Below are 7,976 nucleotides of genomic sequence, written 5' to 3' on the forward strand. Positions count from 1 at the left end.
TGGTAACGTCTGTCTTCAGCTGATGAATAGAGGCACGTCTCTACTACAGTTTTCTGTATTTAGATAAGGTATGTAGTAGATATGGCTATTTCAGGTCTGGATGTTTGGTAAGAAAATCAAAGCAATCCTCATATGAAGTACAGAGCGCAAGAAATTTCATTTAATCCATAGACAGGACAAAAGTTGGAGGGGAGACAGAGGCAGGAAGATACAAAAACGCTGCTGGACATCACTTAATCATAGACCAATAATTTATACGCACGGATCATAGAAGGACGTGTACATGTAATAGATATGTAAGCACCTGAAACATATTCATATCATCTATCCACTGTATCATCATACTGGGCTCCAAAAAACATTCATACCACTTTGCAATGGCCCAGAGAACAGAATTACATAAGATTTGCAGCTTGTTTTTGCAATCCACTGTTAAGTAACACGAACCTTACATGATCTTTGTAGTCAATCAATACTGAGCAAGGAGTTCAACTCCTCTATGTGGTTAAAAGGAAAATACTGCAAATGTCTGTTCTCGTTACAGAAAAAGAAAAAATAAATGTTGTTATCCACCTTAAGATGTGTGATTAATTATATGTGCTGTGTGCATTCACATAGGCTATTGATAACTTGCTTTTACAGGTTATGTGGTTTTTAGGCAGTTTACAAAAAAAACTGTATTCTGGTTTATGACAGTAACAATGGTAATCTACTTCATTGATACAAAAAAACTGCATTTCTTCTGTATATGTTCCACACCTCAAAGATTACTGTGTTAGGGGAAACTTACTGAAGATTAAAAAAAACACAAAAATTTAATGACATAATACAAACATGTTTATTTGCACATAGTGAGCACATGTATCATTCATATAGCCTTGGCACAACCCCATAAACTTCCTCTTAGATATCATAGACAGTGACTTGGCTAAAAGGTCTAGGGGGTGTCCGTCCCTCGGCGGACTAACAGGGATCACGCCACTGCTCATCATGTCGATTAAAAGGTAGATTACTGAGACAATGCACACTCCTCCATAGCTTCCTTTTGCATGGTGCAGAGCATCCTTAAAAGGTGGAATGCAGGGATATGATGTCATATCCCGACTCTCTGCAGCATGGAGGGGGTGGATGGTGACGTTGCCATTCGGTTCGGCCTAGGACAGAAGTGAAGATAAACATGCCGCTGTCAATAATACCAGTATACCCTGAGACATTAAGTAATTATAAGCCACTAGTGGCCAGCAGAACCACGATTTTGTTTCATAAAACATTATTCATAGCAAAGCTTCACCCAAATTAAACCAATTTCCGCATAGTCTTCAGTTCAAGTGGTGCTACAATGTAAGATTCAAAAATAATGCAAGAAAAAAGAAGGAATGGCATAATTAAGTAAAACTGAATGTGCCTCATCTAACATTAATGAAGATATTGTCGTATGCTATTGTATTGTCTTTATTTATCAGTTAGTTATTTATGACATTGAAAAGAAAATGAAATATTCTCTGCATTATGCTCTGTTATGCAACACGGTGTGTGTGTGACATCATTATGTATGCTAAGGTTACATATGCTGTCCATGAAAAGACAGAGACGTACATGAATGAACCAAGGTTTCCCCAGAATTATTACTAAGAACGGTTTGAGCATTCAGCAATACTAGGAATTATGTTTTTAATGCTGCATTTATTATACAAATGTTGCCTTTAATAGTGTAGGTAGAACAGCACTTTGAAACATAATAGATAAAGTGTAAATTACATGAAAACACAATGAGAGTTTAAGATTAAAGCGTTGTTATAGAGCAAGAATGCATACCTTTTCCAAAAGAAACACCCTTTAACAGAGCTTACATGACTTCCCGGTAGGTCCCTGTGACCCAGGCGGCACTTAGACTGGGGTGGCACCCCAAGCATGTTCTTTCTGGTGCCCGTATGTGTTTGCAAGAATTATTAATATTGTTATTATAAAAGAGGAGACAGGATCACATCATATTGCTTTAAGAAGCTGAATTAAGGACAGGCTGAGGTTTCACAATGGTAGGTGAGTTGTGTATGTGACTGTGTGTCTGGGTATGTTAGTTTGTGTGTTTGTCAGTGCGTGTGTCTGTCTTTGTCTGGGTATGTTTGTGTGTCTGCTTATATGTGTGTTCCTGGGTATGTTAGTGTGTTGGTGTATGTGATTGTGTGAGTGAGAATGCTAGTGTGTGTGTGTCTGGGAATGTTACTGTGCGTCTCTGTATGTTAGCATGAGTGTCTGTGTGTGTGGGTATGTTACTGTGTGCTTGTCTGTGTGTGTCCAATTGCATTAGTGCCAGTGAGTGTTAATGATTCTGGTTGTGGTTGTGTGAGTGTTAGTATGAGTCTGCTTATGTGTATATGTGTGAGTATGTTAGTGTGTGTGACTGTGTGTGCTGTGTATGTTAGAAAGTGTGTGCATGTTAGTGTCTGGCTATGTGTGTTAGTGTTGAGTGCCTGGTTGTGTTGGTGTTTGTGAGTGTCTGAGTGGGTGTGTTAGTGTGAGTCTCTGGATGAGTGTGTTAGTATGAGTTTCTGTGTGCGTGTGTATTAGCGGGAGTGTCAGTGTGCTAATTGATAATTGATAATTGATGCAGAGTGATTTTAGTGGTTGGTTTCATTCTTGGACCCAGGCAGCACAATATCTTGGGCCTCCTCTGCCCTTTAAGCAACATTTGATCTTTATTTCAAAATACCATGTAAGTTGCAATGGTAGAGGTTTCTCAACTGAGGGACAGTTCATTCCTTTCATATTTTAATATTAGTAATTCCTGCCTAAATACAGAATTCAGTATTAATCCAGTTTTTGGCTTGACACTGTGCAATGAACAATTCCTTAGTGAATATTGAGATACACAGAGGGTGGTGAAAGCTCACCCCACTGTCCAACCATGTAAGCCAATACATTTTACAAACTGATTTCATCTTTGTCACACATATATTGCAACAGTGTCTTGAGTGTCTGAAAACTGTGACATCTTTCCTATCTTTTAATTTGGTGAAAGGGCTAGTTCTTTCTTTAATCTCTTGCTGACATGCAAGTACACTCATTCCCCTGTTTGCAGAATCCGGCTCGCTCCATCATATCTGCAGCTATCAATTATGTTAACGCTCTAAAAGTAACATTTCAAATCAACAAGCTGGTTGGTGAATGAAGTAAGCTCATCAGCAAGTACATTGACCAGAAACACCTCCTGCAAGTCACTATATGGCAGGGTAACAGTGCAAGTACATGGTGGGGGTACTGATAAATCCCTCTATGCATATGCAAAAGAACAAAAAAGATAAGGGTGACTATGCAAGTCCATATAGTAGCTGGAGTAGCCCTTTAATGTCTTATTTTACTTCATTAATTTATATTTAATTGGATTGACCGAGGCTGCTCACTCACTGTGCGCGGGTGGCCAGAGAGACAACTGCAAGAGCAGTGAGAGGTAAGTGGGAACGGGCGAGAGGTGGGATATATATCTATACTATAGGTACATGTGGGCATGGATGTGTACTTGTGTGTGTTTGAGCGGGATGTGTGCTTGTGTGTGTGAGACCATGAATGTGTACTTTGTGTATGAGCATGGATGTGTAATCGAGTGTGTCTGAGAATGGATGTGTACTTGTGTGTGAGCATGGATGTGTACTTGTGTGTGAGCATGGATGTGTACTTGTGTGTGTGTGAGCATGGATGTGTAATTGAGTGTGTCTAAGAATGGATGTGTACTTGTGTGTGAGCATGGATATGTACTTGTGTGTGAGCATGGATGTGTACTTGTGTGTGAGCATGGATGTGTACTTGTGTGTGTGTGTGCATGGATGTGTAATTGAGTGTGTCTAAGAATGGATGTATACTTGTGTGTGTTGAGCATGGATGTATACTTGTGTGTTTAGCCTAGATGTGTGAATCATTTGAATGACATCCAAGTCAAATATCAATATTAAAATAGCACAGGAAATTATCACACAAGGAACAAGATTTTACTGGAAAAATCACACTGCGAGAGCAAATATCTAATATCCAAACACAGAAGATGGTAAATTCAGGGTCCCAAGTTAGATTGCAGCATAGAATAAAATATCTCACCAGTTTACAAAGAGTAAATGCCCATGATATATATTTAACAAAATCTGTTAAAAACATATGCTGTGACCATGCTAGGATAATAATAATTTCTTTTTTTTAATAGAAAACATAATTCATTTTTTTATTGCCCAGTGCAATAAATAAATGCACTCACTTTCTGTTAAGGGATGCTAAAAATATTCCTCACTAAAAAAATGGAGGGAAACCAGTCCAAACCAGTTGCTTACAGTGGCATGCCTTCACTTTCTAAATACAGCATATTTTATACTGTTTTCCTTCATAAATCCCATAGCTCCAGGCTAAATATAAGAAACGGGTGCAAACGTCCAGCATCAATAGAGGCCTCTGTTCTTCGCTGACAAACTGTAATCATTATAAATCTGTAGCATCAGTGTTGTCATATGGTCAGGGGAGTTCAAATTACTCATGTCGCTATTTTCTTGGTAAATTAAAGGACTCGATAATCAAAATTTTGTATAATCGTACATGTGTTTAAACAAAGCCTTGAGAAATGTACTGCGATTTTATGTTTCATGTAGGTGCCAAACTGCGTACGGTTCTGCTCTCGGTTATTTTATTTTTCTTATGTCTGAGTTTGCAGTCCTTATCTGATAATATTTTCTCAATACATCCTTCTGTGTGCTTACTTTACTGCACTGGAACAATAGGTGGTTGTAATATAAGTAATTAGCTGATATTGTTGGTTCTAGCGTTAGTTGTAAGGCTTCTTGGGTAGATGTGTTCTGTAGTGATATGGCGGGTTTTCTGCTCCCCTGTGTCGTATCATTAAAGGGACACTCCAGCCATCACATGCACTTTAATGAATTTAACAGCGGAGTGGTCACTTTAAATGTTCACTTTTTTTTGCAGGATCACCTTAAATGTATTTGCATATGGCTTACACACCTCCTGCCACATGATATACTCTCCTCCAGCCAGCTCTGGCACTGGCTCTACAAGCATTCCAGGAAGGTCTAACAAGACCTCTGGTGTACATGCACAGTGCCATTGTTGCTCCCAAACAGCTTGTGAGTGCCACCTTTGTCCCAAACAGCTTATCAGTGCCCCCAAACAGCTTATATGTGCCAACTTTTCCCCAAAACAGCTTGTCTGTGCCATCATTGACAATTCATCATCTTCAACATACACTATGGCATACATATGTAAACACACCTACACACTCATTCTAACACACTCCGTCTTATACCATTCATGGTAACACACAATCCATCCCACATCACTTACACATACATGCTCATGGACACATATACATCCATAGTCACATACACTTAGACATCTATGCTCACATGCATATATGCAAACATACATACCCCCCTCCCTTTCTTACCTCCTTACCTCTCCTGCAGCTTTTTCGCACACACTGTGCGAGTAGCCTCAGTTTAATTGCAGGCTAACGTGACATGTTGTGGCCGCCATTTCTTAGTTCACTCTTTATTTATTAAACTATTAACCAAACCGGTGCATTGCTACTATCCTTAGCCTTGCATAGCCCTATAACTCTAAGTCTAAGCTCATTTTGAGTTCTTGACTCACTTTCTTCCATCCGCATACCTGCCAACAGTCCCAAATTTCGCATCAAATTCGGATTGTAGGTAATTATGCCATTGTAGGTAAGTTGTAAAAGTTAGGCAAGTATGTAAAATTGGTCTCAAATTCCCTATACAACTTCTACGAGTTCATTTATTGATTTCATAGTCGTTTCATGTCATTTCCATGGCAACCAGTGGGAAACTAACAAAAAACAAATACGAAGAACGTATATGAATATTCGTATGCAGTGCAGATACCTTCTCAATGCAGACCTTTGATACAAAATAGTGCAGTGAACTACTCCAATGATCGCAGGTAAACTGGCTCCGGGTCTTAATTTGTAATAATCATGTAATCATCATTATGTTTTTATGATTATTTTCAAGTGGTTTGCCGTTAATTGTATGACACACATCCCTAGCATTAAAACACTTTAAATAGTCATGTTTGTGGAAATACATTCTGCAAGGTTTTTTTGTAACAATAGAAGGTCGTGGAACCCAAAGAATGAATATTTCATGAACATTCCCATATGAAGTGCTTAAGTGGTTTGGATGTGTGAAACAGCAGGGCTCTGGGATGCGCTACCCACCAATAGCCGGTACGTATGCTGCCAAAAATAAGTGTTAGAAAGAATTCAGCTATATCGCGTTACGCATTAAATACTGAAAGAATTATTTTTGAAGACGCACATGTAAAGTGCCATTAATACATGACATCCAACATTACTGACAGAGCGAGGTGTTAATTATAAGTATAGATTGCTGATGCAATAATACCATTTCAGTGATGTGAGTAAACCCAAAAATAATCTTAATTGCCAATGCATATCAGTTTACACTAATAATTTCTTGTTGCATTTACGCTATGTGTAGGCATAAAATACAACTAAGATTAAGAACAGACATAAGAGTTGTTGACGTGCACATTTAGTTAGAGAAGCTGAGCACCACACGGCGGCTTTAAAGCCAGGGTAGGGTGCAGTTTGGCCCTGGCCTTACCCTTTCCACCCATGACCCTCACCCCAGCAAAGACGCCCTGGTTTCGACATCTTTAAGTTTACGTTATGTAATATAATAAACAAAAAAATACCTTCTGAAGCTTGTGTCTCCCGTGAGTTATTTTCTTTCTTTTAACAAAACTTACTACCGCCTTAGTGAATTATATTAGCTATTTTAGCAATTAATAGCAATATCATGGCAGCTCGCATAATGTGCAACTAGCTATAAAGAAAGGCTCCAGGCAAGGGAAGGTAAGGGTGTGAGAGGTGTGATGGAATGAGTATGTTTTAGTGTATGCGTGTTTTGTGGGTGTGTATGTGTTACGGTGAGTGTGTGCGCATTTTAGATACTTGTGCCCATGGGGCCAGAAGCTGTCAGCCCTAATCTGAATACAACGAAGCATTAAAACATTCAGTATTCAGACCTTGACATTCTAGTCTACAATGCTCAGCGTGCCTCAGAGGGTATTGATCAATGTCCTTCCTTATTCATTCCTAACAGTGGCCTTCAGACTCCCATTCTATATTTTATTTCTACCTTTCCCTAATAACACCTGTGCTGACAACTTGTGAGCTGCTATGATTTTAAGATTTTGGGCCACTGGTTGAAGCTTTCTTGTGTGTTTCTTGTAATTTTACATAGACCCTCCAGGATTTCTGGAGAAACAAGGGCTTTAGGAACAATTTACTTATTGACTGGATTTTAATATTATGCATTCCTTTTCTTTAAGCATCTTTAAAACTAGACTATATAGCGCCAATTGGGCATACTGTCTTCCACATATATTTTGGGCTGCTATAATACTGGCCCACCTGGGTGAAATTCTACTCCTGGTGTTGCCAACTCTCTGCTGCTTCTCTCCATGCTGTCATTCCATGGTGAATAATGGATAGAAAGTGAGCACTGCCCAAAATCTCACAAATCAATGCAAGTTGCTGCACCTTGGATTCTGACTACATACTGCCCAATGTACTGAACCTTGGTGTTCATCAGCATGGGGAAAACTCACTCCCAACTAAGTACAGTCCCTAAAAAGTCAGCACGATGGAGCTGCTTGGTGAAGTTTGCAGACTCCATTTTGAACAATGAAAACACTGAAACATTGACTTGTCCTTTCAACCTAACAAGGGTACATGTTTTCCTATTTAGTAGATATGGTAAACACAGTTCAGAAGGTTATGATGCAAAATAAGTTGTTTTTAGGGAGCAAAGACATTTTTGCCTCCAAATCAACAATCATACAGTAGTATTTAATGCTTTTTTTACTAATTATAATATACTATAGAGCTATAACTGTGATTGACACTGATTTCAAAAACACCCTTATTGTTATCA

The sequence above is a fragment of the Spea bombifrons genome, chromosome 7 (genome assembly GCF_027358695.1).
Source record: "Spea bombifrons isolate aSpeBom1 chromosome 7, aSpeBom1.2.pri, whole genome shotgun sequence".
NCBI classification, from domain to species: Eukaryota; Metazoa; Chordata; class Amphibia; order Anura; family Pelobatidae; genus Spea; species Spea bombifrons.